The 14756-nt window shown below is 44.6% G+C and overlaps 1 protein-coding gene across 3 annotated transcripts in view; it reads right to left on the bottom strand.

The window, feature by feature from the left end:
- Nucleotides 1-8702, bottom strand: part of LOC110498652 (WD repeat-containing protein 17-like) — a 31008-nt gene extending 22306 nt beyond the window's left edge. For all 3 annotated transcript variants that reach the window (XM_036954322.1, XM_036954324.1, XM_036954323.1), the window contains exon 1: nucleotides 8646-8702. The gene's annotated coding sequence lies outside the window, so the exon portion shown is untranslated. The remainder of the gene's footprint in view (nucleotides 1-8645) is intronic.
- Between the last annotated feature and the right edge of the window lie 6054 nt (nucleotides 8703-14756).

The raw sequence follows: 14756 nt of genomic DNA, 5'->3' as shown, positions 1-14756 counted from the left end.
TAGAAAGCCGACTCTTGATTTGATTTTCGATTGGAGATGTTTGATATGGGTCTGGAAGGAGAGTTTAGAGTCTAGCCAGACACCTAGGTACTTATAGATGTCCACATATTCAAGGTCGGAACCATCCAGGGTGGTGATGCTGGTCAGGCGTGCGGGTGCAGGCAGCGAACGGTTGAAAAGCATGCATTTGGTTTTACTAGCGTTTAAGAGCAGTTGGAGGCCACGGAAGGAGTGCTGTATGGCATTGAAGCTCGTTTGAAGGTTAGATAGCACAGTGTCCAAGGACGGGCCGGAAGTATATAGAATGGTGTCGTCTGCGTAGAGGTGGATCAGGGAATCGCCCGCAGCATGAGAAACATCATTGATATATACAGAGAAAAGAGTCGGCCCGAGAATTGAACCCTGTGGCACCCCCATAGAGACTGCCAGAGGACCGGACAGCATGCCCTCCGATTTGACACACTGAACTCTGTCTGCAAAGTAATTGGTAAACCAGGCAAGGCAGTCATCCGAAAAACCGAGGCTACTGAGTCTGCCGATAAGAATACGGTGATTGACAGAGTCGAAAGCCTTGGCAAGGTCTATGAAGACGGCTGCACAGTACTGTCTTTTATCGATGGCGGTTATGATATCGTTTAGTACCTTGAGCGTGGCTGAGGTACACCCGTGACCGGCTCGGAAACCAGATTGCACAGCGGAGAAGGTACGGTGGGATTCAAGATGGTCAGTGACCTGTTTGTTGACTTGGCTTTCGAAGACCTTAGATAGGCAGGGCAGGATGGATATAGGTCTGTAACAGTTTGGGTCCAGGGTGTCGCCCCCTTTGAAGAGGGGGATGACTGCGGCAGCTTTCCAATCCTTGGGGATCTCAGACGATATGAAAGAGAGGTTGAACAGGCTGGTAATAGGGGTTGCGACAATGGCGGCGGATAGTTTCAGGAATAGAGGGTCCAGATTGTCCAGCCCAGCTGATTTGTACGGGTCCAGGTTTTGCAGCTCTTTCAGGACATCTGCTATCTGGATTTGGGTAAAGGAGAACCTGGAGAGGCTTGGGCGAGTAGCTGCGGGGGGGGGGGAGCTGTTGTCCGAGGTTGGAGTAGCCAGGCGGAAGGCATGGCCAGCCGTTGAGAAATGCTTGTTGAAGTTTTCGATAATCATGGATTTATCGGTGGTGACCATGTTACCTAGTCTCAGTGCAGTGGGCAGCTGGGAGGAGGTGCTCTTGTTCTCCATGGACTTCACAGTGTCCCAGAACGTTTTGGAGTTGGAGCTACAGGATGCAAACTTCTGCCTGAAGAAGTTGGCTTTAGCTTTCCTGACTGACTGTGTGTATTGGTTCCTGACTTCCCTGAACAGTTGCATATCGCGGGGACTATTCGATGTTAGCGCAGTCCGCCACAGGATGTTTTTGTGCTGGTCGAGGGCAGTCAGGTCTGGAGTGAACCAGGGGCTATATCTGTTCTTAGTTCTGCATTTTTTGAACGGAGCATGCTTATCTAAAATGGTGAGGAAGTTACTTTTAAAGAAAGACCAGGCATCCTCAACTGACGGGATGAGGTCAATGTCCTTCCAGGATACCCGGGCCAGGTCGATTAGAAAGGCCTGTTCACAGAAGTGTTTTAGGGAGCGTTTGACAGTGATGAGGGGTGGTCGTTTGACTGCGGCTCCGTAGCGGATACAGGCAATGAGGCAGTGATCGCTGAGATCCTGGTTGTAGACAGCGGAGGTGTATTTGGAGGGCCAGTTGGTCAGGATGACGTCAATGAGGGTGCCCTTGTTTACAGAGTTAGGGTTGTACCTGGTGGGTTCCTTGATGATTTGAGTGAGATTGAGGGCATCTAGCTTAGATTGTAGGACTGCCGGGGTGTTAAGCATATCCCAGTTTAGGTCACCTAACAGAACAAACTCTGAAGCTAGATGGGGGGCGATCAATTCACAAATGGTGTCCAGGGCACAGCTGGGAGCTGAGGGGGGTCGGTAGCAGGCGGCAACAGTGAGAGACTTATTTCTGGAGAGAGTAATTTTCAAAATTAGTAGTTCGAACTGTTTGGGTATGGACCTGGAGAGTATGACATTACTTTGCAGGCTATCTCTGCAGTAGACTGCAACTCCTCCCCCTTTGGCAGTTCTATCTTGACGGAAGATGTTATAGTTGGGTATGGAAATCTCAGAATTTTTGGTGGCCTTCCTGAGCCAGGATTCAGACACGGCAAGGACATCAGGGTTAGCAGAGTGTGCTAGAGCAGTGAGTAAGACACACTTAGGGAGGAGGCTTCTGATGTTGACATGCATGAAACCAAGGCTTTTTCGATCACAGAAGTCAACAAATGAGGGTGCCTGGGGACATGCAGGGCCTGGGTTTACCTCCACATCACCCGCGGAACAGAGAAGGAGTAGTATGAGGGTGCGGCTGAAGGCTATCAAAACTGGTCGCCTAGGGCGTTGGGGACAGAGAATAAGAGGAGCAGGTTTCTGGGCATGGTAGAATATATTCAGAGCATAATGCGCAAACAGGGGTATGGTGGGGTGCGGGTACAGCGGAGGTAAGCCCAGGCACTGGGTGATGATGAGAGAGGTTGTATCTCTGGACATGCTGGTTGTAATGGGTGAGGTCACCGCATGTGTGGGGGGTGGGACAAAGGAGGTATCAGGGGTATAAAGAGTGGAACTAGGGGCTCCATTGTAAACTAAAACAATGATAACTAACCTGCACAACAGTATACAAGGCATATTGACATTTGAGAGAGACATACAGCAAGGCATACAGTAATCACAGGTGTTGAATTGGGAGAGCTAGCTAAAACAGTAGGTGAGACAACAACAGCTAATCAGCTAGCACAACAACAGCAGGTAGAATGGCGATAGATTAGGCAGAGAGGGTCGGATTAACTACACACAGAGCCTAAGTGCGGCTGGGGCCGACAGATAAAACATAAACAAGCAGAATGGATTACCGTGAATTAATGGACAGTCCAGCCTGCATCAGCTATGTAGCCAAGTGATCAGTGTCCAAGGGGCAGCGGTGGATGGGGCAGGGAAGCTGGACTGGCGAGTGTTATCCAGGTTAGAAAACTAACAATGACTAAATAGCTTGTAGCCAGTTAGCTGGTTAGCTTCTGAAGGTTCTTGAGTGTGTTCTAAAAATGTAAAGATAATAGCGGTTCCGTATCACATTGGGTGAGGCAGGTTACCGGAAGGTATAAACAAATTAAAAATCGAAAAGGGATAGAAAGTAAATATGGGTTCAGTGAGTGTTTGGGACGCGGCGATTCAGATGGTTAGCAGGCCTGTGCTAACAAGCTAACAGTTAGTAGACGGTGCTAAACACGGTAGCAGTTAGCGGACCGGGCTAAACAAGCTAGCAGTTAGCAGGCCGAATTTGCAAGCAAGGAGATAGCAAGGGCTAGAGAGTTAGCCTTTGGGGACGTCGCGATGGGGGGAGTCTGTTTATTCCTCTTCATGCGGTGACATCAATGGACCGGTCGTGGGTCTGGATATTGTAGCCCAGGAGCTCAAAATGTTCCGTTTGCGATGGGAATCCGGGGGTGAAAAATAAAATAAAAGATAGGTCCGTTATGCTCTGGTTAGAGTCGCGTTGTTCGAACTGGCGAGAGCTTTCCGAGCTAAAGGTTAGCTGATGACCGGTTAGCTGACCGGTTAGCTGAAGACCGCTAGCAATGTTTTGCTGAAGCTGGTAGTTAGTTGGCTAGTTGGCTAGCTTCAGTTGAGGGGTTCCAGATCCGAAGTAAATATAAATACTTTAGGAAAAAAGCTACGTTGGGTGAGGCGGGTTGCAGGAGAGTATTTAGAAGAAGTTGAGGTTCAGCAAAAAGTTTTAAAGATATGTGAAGAAAAAAACGAAAACGAAACGAAAACAAACGATATATACAAGGAACACGACAACACGTCCTACTGCTACGCCATCTTGGCTCAATCTGATTAGATTCATTCAACATTAAAGTCCTGAATTGCCCTACAGGCGCCAGAGAGTCAAGGTGTACATGTAGGGAGTTTTGTAGGCTATTCCAAAAAAATGGGGTGGACTAAAACTGAAGGAGGATTTACTTAGATCGATAAGTACTAGTGGAACCTTGAGAGTTAACCATCCCTGTGAACGGGTTTGGTGTCCCGCATTTTACATTTCGAACAGTACGTTTGGTAGGTCGGAACCTCTACGGGACCGGTGTCCCTAAACCAGGAAGGTTGTCGCTCAATATGCTCTCTTTGTAAGCGAAAAGGGAGTCATGGCGTGATCTAGGCGACTCTAATGAGGACCAGCCAACCTTTCGATACAGGATGCAGTGACGCGTAGTAAAACTGTAACTTGTGATGAAGCGAAGGGCGCTGTGGTCGACGGCATCCAAAGGTTTAAGAGTAGTGGCTGCTGCATCGCGATAAATGGTGTCACCGTACGTTTCTTAAACGTCAAATTACTGTCAAATCAAAAGCCCAGATAATTATAGGCGGGAACCTGCTCGATTAAAGAACCATCCAATGCATAAATGTGTAAGCCATCACAAATATTTCTACGAGAATTTAAAAAACAGCATACATTTAGTTTTTCCGGCATTAAGTACCAATTTAAAATCGACAAGGTCCTTCTGCAAGGAGACTAAATCAGATTGCAGCTCCAACATAGCCTGGTCAGCCGTAGCGACAGTAGTGTACAGTGACATCTGCATACAGATGAATGTTACAGGTTTTTGCAGATAGACCAATATTATTTATATAAATAGTCAAGCGGACAGGTCCCAAAATCCCAAAGTCCTGTAGATCCTAATCTGTCTCATTGATAAAATAATGTATACGTTGAAAGATAATGATAGAATAATTCCACTCTGAAACCTTATAACCGTGTGAAATTGATTAGAATCATAAAAATTATAATCTGATGATGTGTATAGTTTTAGTCAGAATTAGGTCAAACAATGTATCTGTATAGTGGAAAAACAAGGCGTAGTTTAGGATTTGAACTTGTATGTGTGTGCCGAAGAAAAAAAACGAGAACAGTTCAACTGTGTTTGGACATACCTGGCTAGGCCTCTGAGGAACCTATGATAGCATAGGGAGTACTTCTCAAGGTTTCCCTCATCTCAGGGGAACGGAACTGTCGGCTGGGTAGTGATAAACAGTGGTGAGAACTATGGAGAAGGATCAAACTCAGCTACTGTGTGTGTGTATGTATGTGCGTAGGATACCTACTGTTTGTGTGTGAAGGTATGTGCGTAAGGAGCCAGTATAAAATTGATGTTTTTGTACAACGGACTAGGACGTCCTCGTGAATAAACATTTTGACTATTGTAAACTGAGAAATCTGTCTGTTTCATTTAAACCAGAATCTTACAAACTCTGGGTTGCAGACTGAGTAGATTAATTGAAGTTTATGAACATTGATAACAAAATTCTCATAACACTCATGCTACAAACCAGACAGAAACAGAACATAACAGAACCTGTAAGCTCGTACATAGACAAAACACATAGACAAAATGCATAGACAAAACGCATAGACAAATCTCATAGACAAAACACAGCTTGACTCCTCCTCTTCTCTCTCCTCCCCTCATTCCATCTACTCCTCCCCTCTTTTCCCTACCTTCACGTCGGCATCGTTCTTAGTGTACCACTCCAGATTGTCTGTGTCCATTTTCCAGAAGGATCTCTTCACCCTCTAGTCTCTCCAAAGCAAGATGAACTAGGATTGCTGTTACAGGGAGGGTAGCTAGCTAACAGATGAACAAAGCTCTCTGTTACAGGGAAGGTAGCCAGCTAACAGATTCACAAAACTCTCTGCTACAGGGAAGGTATCCAGCTAACAGATTAACAAAACTCTCTGCTACAGGGAAGGTATCCAGCTAGCAGATTAACAAAGCTCTCTGTTACAGGGAAGGTAGCCAGCTAGCAGATTAACAAAACTCTCTGCTACAGGGAAGGTATCCAGCTAACAGATTAACAAAACTTTTGGTTAGAGGGAAGGTAGCCAGCTAACAGATTAACAAAGCTCTCTGTTACAGGGAAGGTATCCAGCTAGTAGATTAACAAAACTCTCTGTTACAGGGAAGGTATCCAACTAACAGATTAACAAAGCTCTCTGTTACAGGGAAGGTAGCCAGCTAACAGATTAACAAAGCTCTCTGTTACAGGGAAGGTAGCTAGCTAACAGATTAACAAAGCTCTCTGTTACAGGGAAGGTAGCCAGCTAACAGATTAACAAAGCTCTCTGTTACAGGGAAGGTATCAAGCTAGCAGATTAACAAAACTCTCTGCTACAGGGAAGGTATCCAGCTAGCAGATTAACAAAACTTTTGGTTAGAGGGAAGGTAGCCAGCTAACAGATTAACAAAGCTCTCTGTTACAGGGAAGGTAGCCAGCTAACAGATTAACAAAACTCTTGGTTAGAGGGAAGGTAGCCAGCTAACAGATTAACAAAGCTCTCTGTTACAGGGAAGGTAGCAAGCTAACAGATTAACAAAGCTCTCTGTTACAAGGAAGGCATCCAGCTAACAGATGAACAAAGCTCTCTGTTACAGGGAAGGTAGCAAGCTAACAGATTAACAAAGCTCTCTGTTACAGGGAAAGTATCCAGCTAACAGATTAACAAAGCTCTCTGTTACAGGGAAGGTAGCCAGCTAACAGATTGACAAGGCTCTCTGTTACAGGGAAGGCATCCAGCTAACAGATTAACAAAGCTCTCTGTTACAGGGAAGGTAGCCAGCTAACAGATTGACAATGCTCTCTGTTACAGGGAAAGTATCCAGCTAACAGATTAACAAAGCTCTCTGTTACAGGGAAGGTAGCCAGCTAACAGATTAACAAAACTCTCTGTTACAGGGAAGGTAGCCAGCTAACAGATTGACAAGGCTCTCTGTTAGAGGCAAGGTAGCTAGCTTACAGATTGACAAGGCTCTCCGTTAGAGGGAAGGTAGCTAGCTAACAGATTGACAAGGCTCTCTGTTAGAGGCAAGGTAGCTAGCTAACAGATTGACAAGGCTCTCCGTTAGAGGGAAGGTATCTAGCTAAACTTACAGAGCTGAGGTGTGGTGATGTTGTCACAGCGAAGACAGAGCCGGCGAGTGAAGAGAGAGGAGCCTTGTGTGTACGTCTCAGAGATAGATACCGAGGAGTGTGTGTATGTGTGCGTGTGTGTATGTGTGTGTGTATGCACTCATTGACTGGTGCAGTGTAGTTGTGTGTGTGTGTGTGTGTGTGTGTGTGTGTGTGTGTGTGTGTGTGTGTGTGGGAGACAAGTGCAGCCCCCGATGGTAGCCAGGCAACTGCAGCTCCCTGTATTAAAATTAGTGCCTTTTAACTCTCCCTCCTACACACACACACACACACACACACACACACACACACACACACACACACACACACACACACACACACACACACACACCCCGATATACACATACATATGTGAACCTACCATGTACCATGATGATGATAAATCCCCTACCTCCACACACCTATGCACAATGCATGCACACACAAACATACACGTACCTACACACACTCAGGGGCGTAACGTAAACAACACACACTTCCTCGCCCTAACCCCCTGACTGCACACCTCACCCACACCCAGTCATGTTAGTTGTTTTCCTCCATTCTCTCTCTGACTCAGTGTACAACCCAGTGTCCATCTCCCCCACACCTCAAACCACCGAACTAACCCACCGTTCCCCCTTGTCATCCCTGGATCCAGTCTCCTGTGTAGCTGGCTCTCTCATCCGTCAGATAATGGTAACAATGCAATCAGCGTAATGGCCCCTGCTGATAAGGACACAGTGGAGAGATCCCTCACTGGGTCTAGAGAGGCTAGCAATCTCTATTATAAAGCCTCAATCTGCATGACAATGATGGTGGAAAAAGACAGGATGCTGGAGATAGAGATATTCCTGACTTTGAGTATGGGATTGGTCTTTAAACTCATCTGAGGATCTGAGATTGGTTGAGGGGCCTTGGAGGGTCCTTGTATGATATTTTACAGCGAGAGAGAGGAGAGAGAGGAGGGAGAGAGAGAGAGAGAGAGAGAGAGAGAGAGAGAGAGAGAGAGTTTGTGTGTGAGCGGGAGTGTGCGTTCGGAGCAAATGGAATGGCATCAAACACATAGAACCCATGTATTTGATACCATTCCAACCATGACCACAAGCCCGTCCTCCCCAATTAAGGTGCCACCAACCTCCTGTGGCATCCATGTATGTGTGTGTGTGTGTGTGTGTGTGTGTGTGTGTGTGTGTGTGTGGACAGGACAGGACAGGACAGTAGATACGGTAATGACTAGAGACACACTAGTCTCTAATTAGCAAGAGAATGACAAATGTACCTTCAACTAATGAATGAATGGATTAGATGGAGAGTCAAGTGGTAGCTCAGTTGGTAGATCATAGTGCTTGCAACGCCATGACAGTATTACCCGGACCACCCATATGTTAAAAAACATGTATGTACGCATGACTGTAAGTCACTTAATGGTATATGTGTTATTCTGTGTGTCATGTGGTGGACATGGGTGGAGGAGAGGTGAATGGATGTGTAGGTGGGTTTGTTCAGTGATGCCAGGACTATGTCCGTGATCGGACTCACATCCCAGCACCCTCGGCTACGGGGGTGAGAGACAGAGAGGAAACTTGGTGCAGCGTTACCTAGGCGATGGAGGCAGACTCAGGAAAGCTGTTCAACTGGAGTAGCACTGAGCACTGCTTGAAGGAGAGAAAAGAGAGATGGGGGAGAGGGAGAACAGACAGAGTGTGAGTGAGAAAGAGAAAGTTGCTCATCCTTACAGAAAGAGTTAAACAATCCATTCAGAGTACGAATGATAAAATCATAACTATAAAACGGGTGATTTGAGCCCTGAATGCTGATTGGCTGAAAGCTGTGGTATATCAGACAGTATACCATGGGTATGACAAAAAATTGTATTTACTGGTCTAATTACATTGGTAACCAGTTATAATAGCAATAAGTTGTTGTGGTATGTGGCCAAAGAATGGGCTGTGTCCAGGCACTCTACATTCCGTTGTGCATAAGAACAGCCCTTAGCTGTGGTATATTGGCCATATACCACACTTCCTCGGGCCTTATTGCTTAAGTATAGACTAATGACACCAAGTCCTCTTCTTTTCCACAAAGCAACTTTTTTTGGGCTTAGTTGCCTGACAATGCACTTTCCATTAAGCTACAGTATACATACTACAGCTACAGCCGGTCATTAGACTGCTACACCAATCTCTTGATGAGAAGTGTCCTGCAGGACTACTTGGCTGGAAGCCCTACACACTGCTGTGGTGAGGGTTTGTTACTGGTCACAGAGGTCAAGGACAATCCAAGGAGAGGAGCAGCAGGACGAACCAGTCCACAACCGAATAAAGAGTTTTACAACGTTCTATCCCTTTCTTGAACACCTCCCATTCTCTAGTATGACGCCTGACAATTCAATTCCTCACGACAACCAAGGGAATTCAAATGTTTTTGAAGACGCCTGAAGTACAGAATGCAAGACCGCGGTCATGTTCAATGGGTAATATTATTCAGACTCCTAGGCCTATATCAGCTCTGCACATGAAAGCTGGGGATGTTTTCAAAGGCTCTATATCACTGCAGCCACGTTGCCTTACCGCCAAGGGAAGTACAGCCGTACGGGTTAATTAGCCACCAAAGGACCAGAGGTTTTTGTAACCTTGCAGCAGCACGATCTACAAATGCCAGTCATATGCTGCCTCTCTCTCCACTTTGCCGTCGAGTCCCCCCCTTTCCTTCTAACTCTGGGAATTTCATTTAATTGATTTCTGGAAGATTAGGTCTAATTGGCATGAAATGTAATGGAATTTACATTAACAAAACAAATGATGACAAGAATAAAAACTCTCTCTCTCTCTCTCTCTCTCTCTCTCTCTCTCTCTCTCTCTGCCTTTGCCTTAGGGTCGATTTTGAGTTCTATAAAATGATTAACAGTGTGGAGATGTTTCAGGAGGTATGGGGGGTCAGGGGGGCTGTCTGTACAGCAGGAGAGGAGGGGTTGGGTGTATATTTGTAATGTGGTGCTGGATTGTGAATTGTTTTGTACTGTGTAATGTGATTGTGTGGAGGTTTGGGTGGCACGCAATGTGTTTTTATGGGGGTTTAATGTGGTGTTTTTAGTGAAATGAGTCTCTCTCTCTCTCTCAATTCAATTCAATTCAATTCAAAGGGTTTTATTGGCATGGGAAAAATAGATAATTAACAAAAGTGAAATTAAATAAATAAATAAAAATAATAAACAGTTAACAAAAGTTTCAAAGGAATAGAGACTTTTAAAATGTCATGTTATAGCTACGTACAGTGTTATAGCAATGTGCAAATAGTTCAAGTACAAAAGGGAAAATAAATCAACATAAATATAGGTTGTATTTACAATGGTCTCTCTCTCTCTCCTTTCTACTCTAGCCGTCTGTTGATCATGAAGAACAGACTATGTTATTCACCTCTATTTATTCTGTTCACGGTGGAAAGAATGAAGGTTGTACACACTGACAACACACACACCAGAAGTGTTTTCCAATATAGTGTTTATGGAAATCTCTTTCTATGAAAAAACAAGAGGCAATCAAAGTTGTGCGATGAAACAGACAATAATCTGTGAAACGTTTTGCTCTCGGGCAATTTCACGGTAACGGAATTGCGCTGAGAATGAGATTTTTCACTTTAAAATGTATGCCAAAGAAAAAACATTGATTTAAAGGTCGAACAAACCATACAACTCTATGGACAAGGACGACTTTTAACAAGTTACACTGAACACAGTTACTGGAAGAACTGTGGAGATGCAAAGTTTGGTAACAGAAGGTGAACACGTTTTCCAAAAACGATGTTAAATATCTGCTCTGAATTATGATTCAAAGACGTCTGCAGAAATAATGGAGTGTCAGCTATGACATGACACCTTAACTTTGAAAAATTCTATTTTGGTTTTGAACTTCAGTCAGTGAAGTGGATTTACAATCGGTAACAGAATTGTAGGAATGGAATTTCTTCATGGGTCCATGATCTGTACTATACAGAAGTGCATAATTATGGATATAGGTAGAAATATGCAATATCCTCCACATGTTTGGGTATTATTCTACACACTATTATTTTAATGAGCTCTGGCCCCAAACAAGACCATATTTGGTTGATCTGGACCGGACCAATCATAGACGACTATGTTTCACAAGTTTGAATATCAAAGTACAGCACAGAAGAGCTCAGTAGTGTAGAGTTCAGTACAGTACAGTACAGTAGTGTAGAGTTCAGTACAGTACATTAGAATAGAGTTCAGTATAGTACAGAAGAGTAGAGTTCAGTACAGTCAAGTAGAGTAGAGTACAGCAGAGTTCAGTACAGTACAGTAGAGCATAGTTCGGTACAGTATAGTAAAGCAGAGTAGAGGTCAGTACAGTACAGTAGAGCAGAGTTCAGTACAGTACAGTACAGTACAGTGAGTTCAGTACAGTAGAGTAGAGTAGAGTACAGCAGAGTACAGTACAGTAGAGATTACTTCAGTACAGTAGAGTAGCGTAGGGCAGAGTTCAGTACAGTATAGTACAGTAGAGTAGAGTTCAGTACAGTACAGTAGAGCAAGACCATACCGTACAGTAGAGTAGAGTTCAGTACAGTAGAGTAGAGCAGCGTTCAGTACAGTAGAGTAGAGTAGAGCAGAGTTCAGTACAGTAGAGTAGAGTTCAGTAGAGTAGAGTAGAGTAGAGCAGAATTCAGTACAGTAGAGTAGAGCAGAGTTCAGTACAGTAGAGTAGAGTAGAGTTCAGTACAGTACAGTAAAGTAGAGCAGAGTTCAGTACAATAGAGTAAAGCAGAGTTCAGTACAGTAGAGTAGAGTTCAGTACAGTACAGTAGAGTAGAGGAGAGCAGAGTTCAGTACAGTAGAGTAGAGCAAAGTTCAGTACAGTACAGTAGAGTAGAGCAGAGTTCAGTACAGTACAGTAGAGCAGGGTTCAGTACAGTAGAGTAGAGTAGAGCAGAGTTCAGTACAGTAGAGTAGAGCAGAGTTCAGTACAGTAGAGTAGAGTAGAGCAGAGTTCAGTACAGTAGAGTAGAGTAGAGTTCAGTAGAGTAGAGTAGAGCAGAATTCAGTACAGTAGAGTAGAGTAGAGCAGAGTTCAGTACAGTAGAGTAGAGTAGAGTAGAGTTCAGTACAGTACAGTAAAGTAGAGCAGAGTTCAGTACAATAGAGTAGAGCAGAGTTCAGTACAGTAGAGTAGAGTTCAGTACAGTAGAGTAGAGTAGAGCAGAGCAGAGTTCAGTACAGTATAGTAGAGCAAAGTTCAGTACAGTAGAGTAGAGTAGAGCAGAGTTCAGTACAGTAGAGTAGAGTAGAGTAGAGCAGAGTTCAGTACAGTAGAGTAGAGCAGAGTTCAGTACAGTAGAGTAGAGTAGAGCAGAGTTCAGTACAGTAGAGTAGAGCAGAGTTCAGTACAGTAGAGTAGAGCAGAGTTCAGTACAGTAGAGTAGAGCAGAATTCAGTACAGTAGAGTAGAGTAGAGCAGAGTTCAGTACAGTAGAGTAGAGCAGAGTACAGCAGAGTTCAGTACAGTACAGTAGAGCATACTTCAGTACAGTAGAGTAGCGTAGGGCAGAGTTCAGTACAGTATAGTACAGTAGAGTAGTGTTCAGTACAGTAGAGTAGAGCAGAGTTCAGTACAGTAGAGTAGAGCAGAGTTCAGTACAGTAGAGTAGAGTAGAGTAGAGTTCAGTAGAGTAGAGCAGAATTCAGTACAGTAGAGTAGAGTAGAGCAGAGTTCAGTACAGTAGAGTAGAGTAGAGCAGAGTTCAGTACAGTAGAGTAGAGCAGAGTTCAGTACAGTACCGTAGAGCAGAGTTCAGTACAGTACAGTAGAGCAGAATTCAGTACAGTAGAGTAGAGTAGAGCAGAGTTCAGTACAGTAGAGTAGAGCAGAGTTCAGTACAGTAGAGTAGAGCAGAGTTCAGTACAGTAGAGTAGAGCAGAGTTCAGTACAGTAGAGTAGAGCAGAATTCAGTACAGTAGAGTAGAGTAGAGCAGAGTTCAGTACAGTAGAGTAGAGCAGAGTTCAGTACCGTAGAGCAGAGTTCAGTACAGTACAGTAGAGCAGAATTCAGTACAGTAGAGTAGAGTAGAGCAGAGTTCAGTACAGTAGAGTAGAGCAGAGTTCAGTACAGTAGAGTAGAGCAGAATTCAGTAGAGTAGAGTAGAGCAGAGCAGAGTTCAGTACAGTAGAGTAGAGCAGAGTTCAGTACAGTAGAGTAGAGCAGAGTTCAGTACAGTACGGTTCAGTACAGTAGAGCAGAGTTCAGTACAGTAGAGTAGAGCAGAGTTCAGAGTTCAGTACAGTAGAGTAGAGCAGAGATCTGTACAGTAGAGTAGAGCGGAGTTCAGTACAGTAGAGTACAGTAGAGCAGAGTTCAGTACAGTAGAGTACAGCAGAGTTCAGTACAGTAGAGTAGAGTAGAGCAGAATGCAGTGCAGTAGAGTAGAGCAGAGCAGAGTTCAGTACAGTAGAGTAGAGCAGAGTTCAGTACAGTAGAGTAGAGCAGAGTTCAGTACAGTACGGTTCAGTACAGTAGAGCAGAGTTCAGTACAGTAGAGTAGAGCAGAGTTCAGAGTTCAGTACAGTAGAGTAGAGCAGAGATCTGTACAGTAGAGTAGAGCGGAGTTCAGTACAGTAGAGTACAGTAGAGCAGAGTTCAGAGTTCAGTACAGTAGAGTAGAGCAGAGATCTGTACAGTAGAGTAGAGCGGAGTTCAGTACAGTAGAGTAGAGTAGAGCAGAGTTCAGTACAGTTTTATTCACCTGATAATGCATATGAAACTATAACTTTCTACTGTTGACTCTCTGGTACACCTCTACGCAGACGACACCATTCTGTATACTGCTGGCCCTTCTTTGGACACTGTGTTAACTAACCTCCAGATGAGCTTCAATGCCATACAACTCTCCTTCCGTGGCCTCCAACTGCTCTTAAACGCAAGTAAAACTAAATGCATGCTATTCAACCGATTGCTGCCTGCACCTGCTCGCCCGTCCAGCATCACTACTATGGACGGCTCTGACTTAGAATACGTGGACAACTACAAATACCTAGGTATTTGCTGCCAAACATACCCTCGTAAAACTGACCATCCTACCGATCCTCAACTTCAGTGACATCATCTATAAAATAGCCTCCAACACTCTACTCAACAAACTGGATGTAGTCTATCACAGTGCCATCCATTTTGTCACCAAAGCCTCATACACTACCCACCATTGCGACCTGTACACTCTCGTTGGTTGGCCCTCGCTTCATACTCGTCGCCAAACCCACTGGCTCCAGGTCATCTACAAGTCTCTGCTAGGTAAAGCCCCACCTTATTTCAGCTCACTGGTCACCAAAGCAGCACCCACTCGTAGCACGCGCTCCAGCAGGTATATCTCACTGGTCACCCCCAAAGCCAATTCCTCCTTTGGTCGTCTTTCCTTCCAGTTCTCTGCTGCCAATGACTGGAACGAACTGCAAAAATCTCTGAAGCTGGAGACTCATATTTCCCTCACTAGCTTTAAGCACCAGCTGTCAGAGAAGCTCACAGATCACTGCACCTGTACATAGCCCATCTGTAAACAGCCCATCTATCTACCTACCTCATCCCCATACAGTATTTATTTATTTATCTTGCTCCTTTGCACCCCAGTATCTCTACTTGCACATTCATCTTCTGCACATCTACCATTCCAGTGTTTAATTGCTATATTGTAATTACAT

The sequence above is a fragment of the Oncorhynchus mykiss genome, chromosome 19, assembly GCF_013265735.2.
Source record: "Oncorhynchus mykiss isolate Arlee chromosome 19, USDA_OmykA_1.1, whole genome shotgun sequence".
NCBI classification, from domain to species: Eukaryota; Metazoa; Chordata; class Actinopteri; order Salmoniformes; family Salmonidae; genus Oncorhynchus; species Oncorhynchus mykiss.
The sequence above is the reverse complement of the archived record's forward strand: the minus strand, read 5'-3'. Positions and strand labels throughout refer to the sequence as shown.